Source organism: Bos indicus x Bos taurus, chromosome 7 (genome assembly GCF_003369695.1).
Source record: "Bos indicus x Bos taurus breed Angus x Brahman F1 hybrid chromosome 7, Bos_hybrid_MaternalHap_v2.0, whole genome shotgun sequence".
In the NCBI taxonomy this organism is placed as follows: Eukaryota; Metazoa; Chordata; class Mammalia; order Artiodactyla; family Bovidae; genus Bos; species Bos indicus x Bos taurus.
In genome coordinates this window covers 4,733,523-4,750,370 of record NC_040082.1, presented here as the reverse complement: position 1 = coordinate 4,750,370, position 16,848 = coordinate 4,733,523, and positions in this window count along the sequence as shown.

Below are 16,848 nucleotides of genomic sequence, written 5' to 3'. Positions count from 1 at the left end.
GATCTTTTAGCTCGGAGATAGAATGCAAACTTGTCATCTCATTATTCTAAGACACTGAAGACAAGGCACATCTCTGTTTTCAATACGGTTCTTTCTCTGCTCCCAGTACTCCCTCCCTCCCCTCTCTCTCACCAGTGTAAGGATGGTTGTAACACTGACTACGACTAATGGTGATTCAGCAACCGATGCCACCAGAACATCCTAAGGAGCTTTATAAAATGAACTCAGAACTGCCCACCCAGGGGACAAGCCAAAGAAGTGTTTATTAATCCACTGGCTCCTAGTCCCCATTGACTAACTGTTGCACTGTGGAGGTTTAACTCTCCCACATTTCCAAGCAAAAAAGATCAAGGCTTCCCAGCTGGGTTTCTACACTGTGTGTTCAGGAAAGCCCCAGAGCAGGAAGTGAAAGGTGCAAGGAATGCAAATAAGGCTAGGTGCAGTCAGGTTAACCTGTGCAAAGCGTTGGCACAGAACCAGTGCATCATGGCTGGAATGGTTGCTAAGGGCAGAGCTATGAAGTCGGCACAAGAGCTCCTCAGATGTTCATTACTCTCCAAGGCTTAAGGTGGACATGGTGGAAGTGAATTCTTAGTGTGTAGTTACTCTGTCAATATTTCCTTCTCTTTCTCAAAGATGCATCAGATTGAGCCTTCAATATATCCTATAAATATCCAGACTTGTATAACTATAATATGGCAATGACAAAAAATACCACTTTAAGAAAATAAATGGCAATTACAAGAGATGTCTATGACATGCAGATATTCTGAATTGTTTTCTTAGCCTGTGGGGGAATTTGTTCCACTAAGTTAGTAGATAACTTCTTTTCTTCTAAAAATAATGTTAACCAGCCATGAAAATTGAATTATTCTCCCACATAAATATTTGAGTCTCAAAGCAAAGAATAGGATGGTGCCTATTAATTTAAGAGAAATTATTTGTGAAATTTTTATTTTTTTCACCTTTGACCCTCGTTATCCATTTCTCCCACCTCTCCCTGCTTCCTGCAACCACCGATTTGCTTCTCTGCATCTATGAGTTCAGTTTTGGGGAAAGGGGGTTAGATTCCATGTGTAAGAGAGGTCACACAGTATCTCTTTTTCTGTAAATTATTTCATTTAGCATAATGCCCTCTAGGTCCATCCATGTTGTTGCAAACGGCAAGATTCCCCTCTTTGTAAGGCTGGATCGTATTCCACTGTGCGTGTGCGTGTGTGTGTGTGTGTGTGTGTGTGTATCTTTGCCCATCCACCCTTCGGTGGGCACGGGTTGTTTACGTATCTTGGCTATTGTAAATGCTGCTGCAGTGATCATGGGGTGCATCTGTCTTTTCAAGTTAGTGTTTTTGTTTCCTTTGGATAGATTTCCGAAAGTGAAATTGCTGGTAGTTCCATTTTTTAAAAGCTCAGAAGTAAAACCAATGAACCACCGAAGTGGAAATTAGTAAAAGTTTATTGTACACACATCAGAAATACAATTTGCAAACCAGAAACACTCAAACCAAAACATGGAATGAGGTACAGGGGTATAATGTCATAAAGCAGCTTAATAGTGAAAAAGCAGTGACTGTTTATTCTTCACAGTGCCTGATTATAATATTAGAATTTTCTTAAATGATGAGGAATTGGATAGTGGTTATTTCTTATCAGTCAATCGGGAAACAGTTTTAAATTTTGCTTCTGATTTCTAGAGACATAAGCAAGAAATGACCCAGGTCAAGTTAGTATTTCAAAATAAAATGCATTTTAGTTTTGCTTATATAACTAGACCAGTTTTCTCTATGCAGGGAGTTTTAAGGGCTGGTGTTCATTTGTTTTTGGTTTTAATAGGAACTTCCATAGTGTTACATATAATGCATGGCTGTACCAATGCACACTGTACATTCCTAGTAATATTGCACAAGGGTTCCATTTTCCTCACGTCTTCAGCAACACTTGCCTCACTTTGTCTTTTTTATAATAACCATTCTAACAGGTGTGAGATGATATTTCACCTGGATTTGATTTCTGTTTCGCTGATGGTTATTGACATTGAGTATCCATTCCAAATACCTGTTGGCCAACTGTAATGCCTTCTTCAGAAAAATGTCTCCACTCTTAAATCAAACTGTTTGCCTTTATGCTATGGAGTTTAACAAGTTCTTTTACATTTGGATACTGAGCCCTCATCATGTATATCGGTGTTGCTTTGTGACGCCGTGGACTGCAGCACTCCGGCTTTCCCTGCCCTCCACTATCTCCCAGAGTTTGCTCAAACTGATGTCCATTGACTCGGTGATGCCGTCTAACCATCTTGTCATCTGTCATATATATGATTTATAAATACTTCCTCCCACTCAGTAGGCAGTGTTTTAATTTTATTCATGGTTCATCATGTGGAAGCTTTTTAGTCTGACATAGTCTTACTTGTTTATTTTGGTTTTTTAACTTTTATTTTTGGGGTCAGATTTAAAAAAAAAAAATCACTGCCAACCTATGTAAAGGAGCTTATCATCTTTCCACCCCCCCGCCAGGAGTTTTATCGTTTCAAGTCCAACATTCATGTCTTTAATACATTTTGGGTTAATTTTGTGTATGGTATAAGGTGGTGGTCCCTTTTCATTCTCTTACATGTGGCTTTCCAATTTTCTCACCATCTCATTACTCTGAGATGCTCGAGATTAGGTATATCCCTATTTTCCACATTAGTCTTTCTTTTAAATGTTAGTCTCTCTTTAAATAACAGAAGTAAATATGCTCTTTAAATACCATCTGAAACTTTTGAAAATTAGTAAATTTGTTCTTTTTCAGAAAAAAATTTGAATGCTCAGCAAATATTTAACATAACTTTTGAGCAGAAATTTTAAACTGTGGAAGCATATATATAAAATAATTCAATTTGTATTTGACTTTTACAGTTTAATTTGGACTTCTGATTTTAATGGATTCCAAATAATTATTTCCACTTAGGAACTAATTGTTTTTAGAGCAGAGTAAAATGTTATTTTCATAATTCTCATTTTAAATGCATTTTTAATTTTATCAAAATGCTTTGTTTTTGGACATTTATACTAGTTGAATTTATCTCATTTATATTTTAATGTTGATGGTATGAATTATAACCTGTTATGGCTTTTCTATCTTTCCAACAGTTATCATCTGAGCTTTGCTCTATATTACATTTACAATAGACATATGAGAATGAAGTAAGTTCTCTTAGTCAGCGGTTAGAGTAATATTAACTTAAAAGATATATTTAACATATGCAAAACAAATTTTAAAGCAATTATAGAAAATTTTAAACTCATGTAATCAGTCAAATAAAGAAGGCAATATATATAGAAAAACAAAGAAAACAAATTAAATAATATGGACAATAAATTTAACTGATAATACATGTACATCTAGTCCCATCACTTCATGGAAAATAGTTGGGGAAAGAAGTGAAAACAGTGACAGACTTTATTTTCTTGGGCTCTAAAATCACTGCAGATGGTGAGGGCAGCCATGAAATTAAAAGACACTTGCTGCTTGGAAGAAAGGCTATGACAAACCTAGACAGCGTATTAAAAAGCAGAGACATCACTTTGTTGACAAAGGTCCATCTACTCAAAGCTATGGCTTTTCCAGTAGTCATGTACAGATGTGCGAGTTAGACCATAAAGAAGGCTGAGTGCTCAAGAACTGGTGCTTTTAAACTGTGGTGCTGGAGAAGACTCTTGAGGGTCCCCTGAACAAGATCAAACCAGTCAATCCTAAAGGAAACCAACCCTGAATATTCATTAGAAAGACTGATGCGGATGCTGAAGCTCCAATACTTTGATCACCTGATGCGAAGAGCCCACTCTTTGGAAAAGACCCTGATGCTGCGAAAGATTGAGGGCAGGAGGAAAAGGAGGTAACAGGATGAGATGATTAGATATCATCATCAACTTGATGGACATAAGTTTGAGCCAACCCAGGAGATCGTGTAGGACAGGGAAGCCTGGCTTGCTGCAGTCCATGGGGTCACAGTCGGACATGACTGAGTGACTGAATAACAATAACCACATCATGTCATTACATCCTACAAATAGAGAATACACAACTTTTCAGCTATATGAAACGATTTTTAAAATTTGTAACATTGCTGACAAAGGTAAAACTCAGTGAGTACAAAGAATTTAAAATATGTGATCACATTTTTATCCTGTATTCAGTAAATCAAGAATTTAATAACAAAAATATAAATGAACAATAAGAAAATAAAAACTTAAAATTATTTAAGCAACTTAATTCATTTAAGCAACTAATTAGTGATGAATGTGTTATATTCATATACTATTTATAAGTACAAAATTTTAGCATCTTTTAAAACCTTATGAATATGAGAAATGGGATAACAACTGGAGAAAATTTCTAAAATTATGAAATGCTAATATCCATGAACTTATATTAATACATTTTCATCTTAATCTAAAGGGATTTTCTGACAAAATTGAAATTCCCATAATTATTTCAATAAATAGAAAATCAGATTAGGCCAATGACATCAAATGAGAAAATCCAAGAAGGAATTATCCTAAAATAACATCTCCATCCTTATATATTTTCTGGTGAATTCACACAAATATTAAACATTGAATAATTCACACTCTTATAGTGGGAATAAAAGTTGTGTATCCCCTGGTATTAAAAAAACAGATGAGTTGGCATGAGTAAAAAATTATAGAATGAGACATAAAATATATGTAAAAATGTCACATAAAATAGTGCAAATTGAATTCAATAATTTATTAAAAAATAATCCAATACAATCAAATAGGGTTTTCTCCAAAGTGCAAAAATATTTTTGAATAAATCATTAACACAAATAGACCCTAGATAAAAATCTACATGATCATCCTAAAATATCCAGACGATATCTGATGAAACTTGACAACCATTGTAAGAAAGATTCTTAGTAAAATCAAAATAAATGGACATGCCTTTAAAAATATCATATCTGCTTTAAACGCACAAACAACTGTACATTAATGAATAAACATTAGAGGTTTTCCAACAGTATCTTCTTAAGTTTCCTATTAAGGGTATCTGCTGTGCTAATTATTATTTAACCTCATTATATCCTATGCAATACGACAAGAAATAGAAATAGATAAAAATTTTATTATAAAGTCAAAATTGTTATTTTTAAGATTCATGGTCTATGTGGAAGACCTAAGAAAACATACTAAAATAAAATTATTTTTTAAAAGTAAGTTTATTAGAATATGGACAAGAAAACTAATATGACAAGTTCCAAATATATCTAATAAAGCAGCAATAACAATTCACAAAGGACTTCTGTGCTTCCAGCAGAGGGGACACAGGTTAAATACCTGGGGAGCTAAGGTCTTACATGCTTCAGGGTTTTGTTTTGTTTTGTTTTTTTAAGTCACAAAACACAATTAAAAAGATAACAAAATATAAATAATCACAATAATGTATAGAGAAATGTATCAAATTTTGCTAAAGAAATAAAAGAAAAACAGATTTGACTGTATGAGAGATACAGAAAGGAATAATGAGTGTTATGAATATGGTAATTTCCTCCAATTTAACATAATTCCAATTAACATCCTCATTAAATCAGCTTAAATTTGATAAAAATCACATTTTTAAAAATGATTATGTAAAACAGAAGACTTTTGAAAAAGAAAGTCATAAAGGGAAATAAGAATCAAATTAGATCCCAATGAATTCATCCACATATCTCATAAAAAGAATGTTCTTAAAGTTTTAATTAAATTGTGCCTGGCAAGAAGACCAAAAAAATCTTCTAGGTCTTCTCTCAATTCATCATTTTGCTGCAAGTTGGTTTACTTCTGGGATATGTTAGGTGCTTTAAAAGAAGCATTGAAAAAATAGCATGCAGTGATGAGAAACAGGTTTAGAATTTCATTAATGCCTACAGAAATTTTAAGAGCCTGCCCACAGAAATTAAAATTTAAGCCAACCATAAAGACAGTTAAAGTAAAAGAAATTGTATATACCTTAATCAAGGAAAGAAAAAGTATTTTTCTCGCAAAATAAGATTCTTTTTAAAGATAATTGCTTAATGGTTTGTCATTGGTGTAACATGATTTTAACCTTTATTGCTCATTTGGAATAAATGCAAACTTTTATGAAATGTCTATAATTTTAATCATTTCCTTTGTAAGGTATATATATTTATTTGCAATTTAAACATGACTGAGGAAAATTTTAACAAATCAATCCACCAAGGAAAACGGAGGATCATATGGATTTTTAAATTCACTGTCCAGAGAAAATACATTATATCATAAGCAGTATTCTCCTATAATTCTTCTCTCATTCTGAGAAATGATATTTCACAGACATAATTCAAATTAGGCTGATCAAATGTATAATTACAATTTAAAAAATAAAATAGTACTTAAAGTCATGTGTAGCTAGAACTCCCTGCTGTTCTCTCACAAACCCCAGTCCTTCTGGGGTTTGTGAGAGAAAAGAAGATTAACCACTTTGAAATCTTCCCTATTATTTCTGCGTAATGTTGGGATAGCCATTATTTTACATTAAAAAAGCATATATACCTCTTCCAGTCTGATAGCTGTGCTTCATCTTTAGCTGCTACACTGTGTCAGATATATTTGCATCTATTATGTCTTCTTCATTTGTATTTCTTAGTGTATATAGTGTCCCTCCTAACCCTCTTTAGTGCCATTAACTTCAATCCCCACCTTGATGGACAGTAACTTTACCATTTTTCCTTTTCTCTCAGTTTCTGATACTGGGTGTCTCTTTGTCTACTCTTTGTTTTCCCCTTCTTCTTTTATTCCTTCTGCCCCTCCTCCTCCTCCTCTTTACTACTGTTATTATCTTTTAAGTATATTCTTTGGAAACAGCATATGTCTGTGTTTTCTTTCTATTCTAATCTTTGCCTGTCTTTTAGTGGACGGTTTCAATCTATTCTCATTTAGTGTAGTTAATATCTCTGATTTCATTCATTCTACCTTAACCTGTTTATTATGTTCTACATTTTTTTTCTTTTTAGCCTATTTTTGTCAGCTGTTTTATTGATCTCAAATCTAAATTTCTCCTAATTATTTAGAAGGTTTTGTATTTTTCCTTCCTTTAGTGATGATCCTTCTTATTACTTTGTTAAACACTCATATTAAAGTCTATTATTATTTATTCTATTAACAAGTATTCCCTCACCAAAACTCACTGCCTCTCTCACCATGATTTCTAATTCTCATCTTCTTTTGCTTTCTCCTTCCTCCTGTAAAATAAAACCTTTAAAATAGTGCTTTTCTCTTTTTTTCCCCATGTTTGTACTTCCCATGATGAGTGGAGTCTTTGGGACGTTTTTCTTTCCTCCTCTCCCCACCCTCATGGGTAGGTGAAGTTTGTGGTTAGAATTCCTCTCACAAAGCATCTCTTCTGTACTAAGTGATCTTATTTAGTACTTGTTTATGCATTCTTGGTCTAGTGGTAATCAATATATTTCTTTGTATTGATATCTCTATTTTTATATTACTATCCATTGTTCATTAATATTGCCATTTAGGGGTTTCTGTTTATTTGCATTTTAGTTAGAATCTTTACTCTGATCTCAGATGGAGATGGCAACTTTCATTATCCATCCATTGGACCTTCTTCCTTCTCTCCAGGTACATGGTAGGATCTCGTACCTCCCTCTCCATGCAGTGCTATAGGATCATGACACTGGTCTAGTCAATGAGCTTTAAGCAGAAATGGTGTATTTCGCCTGTTTTACTGTGAGAAACTCCAGGCATCTCTTGTCAAGGACATTAAACTTAGTCTAAGCAATGATCATACGTACTAGTTTGACTCAAACTATTTTTTAACCCCAAAATACATTTATAATTTCCTGATGCTTATGGCATGTTTGAGTTTTCCCAAATGGATATATCAATTCAGCTATCCAGCTCTCTCCCTAGGCATTCTATGTCATTAGGCTTGTATCTAGGTCTTTCAATCTGATTGTTCTCCCTCTGAGGCTTCCCAGATGGGTGGCTGACTTTCCGTGTCAGCTCAGTTTGGTTTAGACCTCATTGTTGTAACATCCGAAATGTTGGGACTCCTATAGGTGTGGAACGTAAAATGGCATTCATAGACTCACCCCCATCCTAACAGTACCAAAAGAAACCAGCTGTTCTCCAGTCTCCCCACACTTTCTTGGCTTCATGGGTAGAGGAAGCTCAGCCCTCTGGCTCAACTTTCTTCCAGTCCTCTGGAAATCTGTGATACCCAGCACACTGACAGAACTCAACATCCACTCTCCCTTTGGGTTCACAAGTGGCTTGAGCAAAGCTTTTCCTATGACCTGCTGCCCTCAACACCTCATCCCTGGTCTCCAGCCCCACTGGTCATGCCACTGCTAGGTTCAAAAAGAATAGACTCTAATCCTAGGATAGTGCAAAATGTCAACAAAAGCCAAATATCGCATGCACAGGGACTTCAGGCTTGTGGAGTTGTCTGATGGTTTCAGGAAGGCAAGTAGGTTGGAAGTGGGAAGTAGAAGAGAAGGGAGACAACAGGAAGAGGCCAACTCCAGACTATCAATTCCAGAATTCCCTCCTCTGATGGCCTTTAAATCTAGTAGCTACCTCTTCAGTATTCATCACCATTTTCCTAAGTAAAATATGTAAACGTAGGTCTTTATTTTTGGCCATAACTATTGACTTTCTCCCTGGAGAATGGAATGGCAACCCAATCCATTATTCTTTCCCAAAGAATTCCATGGACAAAGGATTCTGGCAGGCTATGGTCCATTGGATCGCAAAGAGTCAGAAATGACTGAGTGACTGACAGTGTTGACTTCCTATTTTGGTATTTGAGACTGAAGTTCTCTTATTCTGATACCACCACTCCCACATTTATTTCCCATTGCATTACGATATTACAGTATTTTCTCATTAAATCATTTTATATAGTTACACTAGAAGGAGTTCCCTGGTGGCTCGGATGGTAAAGCGTCTACAATGTGGGAGACCCAGGTTCAATCTCTGGGTTGGGAAGATCCCCTGGAGAAGGAAATGGCAATCCACTCCAGTACTATAGCCTGGAAAATCCCATGGACAGTGGAGCCTGGTAGGCTAGAGTCTATGGGGTCACAAAGAGTCAAACACAACTGAGCGACTTCACTTCACACTAGAAGAACTACAGGACTACCTGATGACAGTGAAAGAGGAGATTGAAAAAGCTGGCTTAAAGCTCAACATTCAGAAATATAAGATCGTGGCATTTGGTCCCATCACTTCATGACAAATAGATGGGGAAACAGTGGAAACAGTTTTATTTTTATAACAGACTTTTATTTTGTAACAGACTTTATTTCTTTGGGCTCCAAAATCACTGCAGATGGTGACTGCAGCCATGAAATTAAAAGATGCTTGCTCCTTGGAAGAAAAGTTATGACCAACCTAGACAGTATATTAAAAAACAGAGACATTACTTTGCCAACAAAGGTCTGTCTAGTCAAAGCCATGGTTTTTCCCGTAGTCATGTATGGATGTGAGAGTTGGACTATAAAGAAAGCTGAGCACTGAAGAATTGATGCTTTTGAACTGTGGTGTTGAAGGAAACTCTGGAGAGTCCCTTGGACCGCAAGGAGATCCAACCAGTCCATCCTAAAGGAAATCAGTCCTGAATATTCATTGGAAGGACTGATGTTGAAGCTGAAACTCCAATACTTTGGCCACCTGATGCAAAGAACTGACCCATTTGAAAAGACCCTGATGCTGGAAAAGATTGAAGGCAGAAGGAGAAGGGGACAACAGAGGATGAGATGGCTGGATGGCATCACTGACTCAATGGACATGAGTTTGAGTAAACTGGGAGTTAGTGATGGACAGGGAGGCCTGGCGTGCTGCAGTCCATGGGGTCACAAAGAGTCGGACACGACTGAGTGACTGAACTGAACTGAACTGAAAGCTTGTTTATTTACTGCTATACTGAGCAGTTATGTTTCTTTGTCAATACAACTGTTTTTACTTAGAATGCATTTCTGTTTTTTCAAAATTTTCTTTGGGGTTTGTGAATCTCTTGTTGGTATTTGTCCAAATGTTCCATCAAAGCTATCAAATACCTAGTAAATAATTTTTCAAAATACTCAAATAATTTAGAAATCTTGAAATTCTTCCACATAGCCCTCTAACCACCTGCTCTAAAGTAAAGGATTACTTCTTTCTGGGCATGAAACACAGCTGTTACTTGGAATTTCAATTTTTCACTCTCCTGTATTGTGTAAAATTTTTCCTGGATAGCATGCTTTTTTGTGCATGTATGTGTTTATCATTTATTTTTCTTGGGTACATTCTCTAGAACCTACCTTAGGCAGATTATATAAGAGCTAAATTATTGAGTCCTTTTTGAGATTGTATTTATACTCCCCTCACAATTGATTGGCATTTAGCCTGACTAGAGTATTATAGGATGAAAATTATCTTTTCTTAGAATTTAGAGGAATCATTTCAAGGATTTCTAGGGGATGGGTTAGCATTGAGAGATGAATGACATTTTGATTTCCTATCATTTGGAATGAGCCAGTTTTCCACTCATACAACCTTTTGAATCTTTAAGAAATTCCTCTTTAGTTCCAGTGTGCTGAAGTTACACTGATATGCCTTGAGAGTCCATATCATATACAGTGATATGCCTCCGTGTGTTTTCTTTATTTTACTGGACATTCAATGGACACTTGACCTGAGGACTGGTGTCTTTCATATCTGAGGAGTTTCTTCTAAGATTTATTTGACACGATTTCCTTATTTTTATTGTTCTCTTTTCACTAGAGCTCATATTATTTGCAAGAACATAAACCTTTTTTTTCTACTGTACAGAATTTTAAATGGTCAATTTGCTAAATCTTTGAGGAGACAAGCTATAGAATTAATAACTTTGATTATGGACAAGGATTTATATTAGAAAGCCTGGGAAAATAATCAAAGCATAAAATTATTAAGCTATGGATGAAATGTAAGATAATTATGCCAATGCTAAATAATTAATTTTAGAATCTAGAGATTACACAACATAAATGAAAATAAAAATATTATGTATATAAGTTATCATAATTAGGCTTTAAAGATACATGAAATGGAAAAATAAGAAATATAGATTTGGTCTCTGCCCCTAGTTCTTGAAACACTGTTTCTGAAACCTTTGTAATTCCCTGAGTAATAGTCATGATAGTAGCACCTTACACAGAACTCTTAAATCTCCTGAAATTTCCTGGGGGAATGGATAATCTTTTATTCTAATTAAACAACTCTTGCTGGGCTTCTGGATGGAGAAAGACCAAACATGATTAGAAATCTGGAACTTTCAGCACCACCGTCATTACTCCAAGAAAGAGGGATTGGAAACTGGAGACTGGCCATTCCTATGTGATGAAGCCTTTATTTAAAAAAAAAAAAATCCTTCAATTATGAGGTTCAGAGAGCTTCCAGGTTGGGGAACAGTACATATGCTGGGAGGATGGTGTACCCCAAATTGGACACAGAAGTTCCTGAGCTCAGACCTTGCCCTGTATTCTTCTTCACATGACTGCTCATCTGTATCCTTCCTTCATTGTATCCTTTAGGTTAAACTGGTAGGTGTAAATAAGTCTTCTTTGAGTTCTTCGAGCCATTACCAGAAATTATGAAACCTAGGAGGAGGATGTGGGAACCCTTGATTTATAGCCAGTTGATCAGAAGTACAAGTTAAAACCTTGGATTTATGACTGGCATCTGAAGTTGGAAAGAGGGCCCATATGAGAGAGGGCCCTTAACCCGTGAAGTCTGTGCTAACTCTGGGCAGTTAGTGTCATAACTGAATTGTAGGACACCTACTTGGCACTGAGTGACTTGGAGAATTGGCTGATGTGGGGAAAAACATACATTTGAGGTCAGAAGTGTTTGTAAGTAGAAGAAAGAACAGTTTCCCATCAGCAGCATGTGTCACTTCAGTCATGTCCACCTTGCAAACCTATGGATGTAGCCCGTCAGGCTCCTCTGTCCATGGGATTCTTCAGGCAAGAATACTGGAGTAGGTGGCCATTTCCTCCTCCAGGGGATCTTCCTGACCCAGGGATTGAGCCCACGTTTCCTGTGTCTCCTGCACTGTCACGCAGATCCTTTACCACTAGCACCACCGGGGAAGCCCCATCAGTAGCATTTCAGTTCAGTCAGTTCAGTCGCTCAGTCGTGTCCGACTTTTTGCAACCCCATGGACTGCAGCACGCCAGGCCTCCCTGTCCATCACCAACTCCCAGAGTTCACTCAAACCCATGTCCATTGAGTCAGTGATGCCATCCAACCATCTCATCCTCTGTCGTCCCCTTCTCCTCCTGCCTTCAATCTTTCCCAGCATCAGGGTCTTTTCAAATGAGTCAGTTCTTCCCATCAGGTGGCCAAAGTACTGGAGTTTCAGCTTCAACACCAGTCCTTCCAATGAACACCCAGGACTGATCTCCTTTGGGATGGAATGGTTGAATCTCCTTGCAGTCCAAGGGACTCTCAAGAGTCTCCTCCAACACCACAGTTCAAAAGCATCAATTCTTCAGTGCTCAGCTTTCTTTATAGTCCAACTTTCACATCCATACATAACTACTGGAAAAACCGTAGCTTTGTCTAGATGGACATTTGTTGTCAAATTATGTCTCTGCTTTTTAAATATGCTGTCTAGGCTGGTCATAAATTTCCTTCCAAGGAGTAAGCATCTTTTAATTTCATGGCTGCAATCACCATCTGCAGTGATTTTTGGAGCCCCCAAAAATAAAGTCTCTCAGTTTCCATTGTTTCCCCATCTATTTGCCATGAAGTGACGGGACCAGGTGCCATGATCTTAGTTTTCTGAATGTTGAGTTTTAAGCCAACTTTTTCACTCTCCTCTTTCACTTTCATCAATAGCATATTTCGTTAGTAGAATATAGGACCAGAATATAGAATATATAACCTGCATAGAATATATAACCAGTAGAATATATAACCTGAATATTTTATCCAGTATTAGGCTAAGTTCCTTAAGTAACTGTTTGTCACTCAGTTGTGCCCAATTCTTTGTGACCCCATGGACTGTTGCCACCAGGCTTCTCTGTCCATGGGATTCTCCAGGCAAGAATACTGGAGTGGGTTGCCATTTCCTTCTCCAGGGGGTCTTCCCACCCCAGGGATCAAACCCGGGTTGCCTGCATTGCAGGAAGATTCTTTACCATCTGAGCCACCAAGGAAGCCCTAAGTTCCTAGCAGATATCATTTACTTGAGTTAATATAGCCATTTTAAAGATGAGATCATTAGAGAAGTTTAGAGAATAATGGCTTGTGTCCATGGAATAAGCCACAGAACTACGGATGCCACCTAGGTCTGATGGCATAAAAGGTCTGTGCCCCACATACTCCTGCCTCTATGATTTCTGCGTTGGCCGTTCAGTAGTATCTGTTATATGAGGATAGCCTTACGAGTAGAGTAATATTTCGTATGTCACTACATGACAGAACAGAAGTGGCCTAGTAATATTTTAAAACTTGCTCTAGTCATGAAATATAGTGTAAAAGAAGTATACTTTCGGAATGAGATATCTGAAGGAACTAATTGGAATAGCTTGGGCACTCGCCATCAGCCTGAGCCTTCAGACAGAGAAAGGTGAAGATCTACCCTTTTTGCTCACACAGTTGATATTTCTTTTTTCCTTTCTTCCTTTCAACACATTTTCTTGAAATGCATATCCTATGCATTATGGAGGATGTAAAATGAATCAGATGGTGGATTCTGCCCTCAAAGAACTTAAAGGGCTATGAACTATCAATTCTCATTATGAGGGTTCAGAGAAGGTGAAATGACTTCTGGCTGAGATTAATTTGAGAAAGTGTGTGGAACTAGGTGTGGAGAAAAGCAAACAGCTCCTTCCCTGTAGCAGAAGCACACAGAGCATGAAGGAAGAGTAGCAGGAAATTATGATTGAAAAGCAGTGTGGGCTCAGATGCCAAAAGCCCTAGTATGAAAAGTAAGGAATTTTGGCCTCATTTTGTGAGTCAAGGGCCTATATGCTTTTTGACTAAATACCTCCTATCAGTTAAAAAATAGTAAGAATAAAATCAGACGCATTAAAAATGTTTAGCAATCAGTAAAAAATAGACTCCTGCTGTGTGTACAGTGTGCATAATAGAGGATATAGAGATAGCTGTAGCTGTCAATTGTGCTTGCTCAGTCACTCAGTCGTGTCCAACTCTTTGTGACCCTATGGGCTGTAGCCCACCAGGCTCCTCTGTCCACGGGATTTTCCAGGCAAGAATACTGGAGCAGGTTGACATTTCCTCTTTCAGTGGATCTTCCTGACCCAGGGATTAAACCCATATCTCCGGCATTGGTAGTTGGATTGTTTTACCACTGAGCCACCTGGGAAGCCCATAGCTCATATTTAGCTGATGTATATAGGCAAATATCCACTTAGAGTACGGTGAAACACTAAAAACAGTTACTTTAAATTCATATTTCAAAGAATCTTGATTGTTTTAGTACATACTTGGTAATTTCTCATGGTGTCATATTGAAAGTGAAAGCTGCTCAGTCATGTTCAACTCTTTCCGACCCCATGGACTGTAGTCCATGGGATTCTCCAGGCCAGAATCCTGGACTGGGTGCCTTTCCCTTCTCCAGGGGATCTTCCCAACCCAGGGCTTGAACCCAGGTCTCCCGCATTGCAGGCGGATTCTTTACCAGCTGAGCCACAGGGGAAGCCCTTGTGTCATATTAGGGCATCCTTGTTTTTGTCTTGTAGCAAGCCTGACAAAACACCCATGAACAAAATGGAAAGAACCAACATCACACTTTTCATGTGTATTTACAATATTTATGATTCCTTCCACCTGCAACTTCTTTTTAGGTGTATCTCAGCCACCTTAATTTGTGAAAGTTCACGTGGTTAAAACAATAACATAATTGGTAACTCCGTGAAGTCTGGCACAGAGAAGCTGCATTAATAACGGTATGTCAACAGCAAAAACACAAATTAATAGAGGAGACTCTACTGTGGCCCTCTATCCAATATGCCACTTTCATTCTTTCCTCAAGACAGCTCTCAAATTGTACATGATATGTGATGTGCTGGAAAACAGACCCCACTTGTACACAGGCATTGTGTTTACATTATTAGTAAAGATTTGTTTCCTATTGGTAGATAAAAATAACATGGTTTACTGATTCTTCCGTGCCTCGGTTTACTGTCTTTCAAATATCTAGAGTGTACGTGTCTCTACTTTGAGGACTTCTGTAGGCAGAGATGAACCAGTGAGGAGTCTGTCACAGAAGACACAGTCGAGCTGTGGCTGAAACCGAGCAAGCTGACTGCAGAGTGTGCAGAAGTACTGAGCAGGAATATGGGAGTGGTACTGGTAGAGCCAGCTCGGGAGGACTGCATCCAAATCTAATGGTGGCTTTGGTTGTGGCTGTTTAGCCGCTAAGTCATGTCCGACTCTTAGGACCTTATGGACTGTAACCCACCAGATTCCTCTGTCCATGGGATTTCCCAGGCAAGAATACTGGAGTGGGTTGTTGTTTCCTTCCCCAGGGGATCTTCCTGACCCAGAGATCAAATCCACGTCTCCTGCACGTGGCAGATTCTTTACCACTGAGCCACCAGGGAAGCCCAAGATGGTTTGATTGGTATACAAAGAGATTGCTCATATCAAATGTCATCATTACAAGTAATGTTTCTATTTATTCTGATTTTTCCCATTGAGATTAAAAATAATCCTGAAGTATCAAAAAGATACAACTAACAATTTTGAAGTGAGATAAATAATAATATGATATCAAATCACTTCATATATGATGTTGACGATTCTCACAGATGGGTGTTATGAGCAAATGACAAGCTCTCTTTTTTCAGTTGAGGTATAATTGATGTATAACATCAGTTATTATATGTATTATATGTATCAGTTTCAGGTGATATAATATTCAAATCAAATAATGATTTGATATTTGTATATACAGCAAAATGATCACCATAATCAGCCTAGTTACCATCCCTTACCATATGTAGTTACAATTTTTTTTTTCTTCTTGTGATGAGGACTTTTGAGATTTACTTTCTTAGTAACACTTAAATATATTTACAGTATTAGTAACTATATTCCTGTACATTATGTCCCCGTGTCTTATTTTATACCTGAAAGTTTGCACCTTTTGACAGCACTTCACCTCCCCGTGCCCTCTGCCCTCTGGGCCCTGCTGATCTGCTCTGTATCTCTGAGCTTGGCTGATTTGTTCTTTAGATGCCGCGTATAAGTGAAGTCATGCAGTATCTGTGTTTCTGTGTCTGATTTACTTAACTTAGCATAATGGCCTCAAGGCTCATCTGTGTTGTTGCAAATAGCAAGATTTCATTCTTTTTTTATGGCTGAATAGTATTTGAGTTGGATAAGGCGGTGTCACCCCACTCCAGTACTCTCGCCTGGAAAATCCCATGGACGGAGGAGCCTGGTAGGCTGCAGCCCACAGGGTCGCAAAGAGTCGGACATGACTGAAGTGACTTAGCAGCAGCAGCAGCAGTATTTGAGTATATAAAACACACCGTCTTTATCCATTATCCACTGATGGATACTAAGATTGCTTCCACGTCTTGGCTTTTGTAATCAGTGCTGTAATAAACACAAGACTTAAGTTCTTAGATTATTTTTGCTAACTAAATACTAAGTTCAGTTATTCCTAGATGTAAGAATCTGTGTGCTGCCAAACACTACGAGAAAATACAGTCTTTTAAAAATAATAATTGTACAATGTCTCAATCTCTTATAATAAAATTGAGATTATTTGAATTACAATGAAAAGAATAGCTGGCAAATATAAACTTAAACCAGTAGTTCTTGAA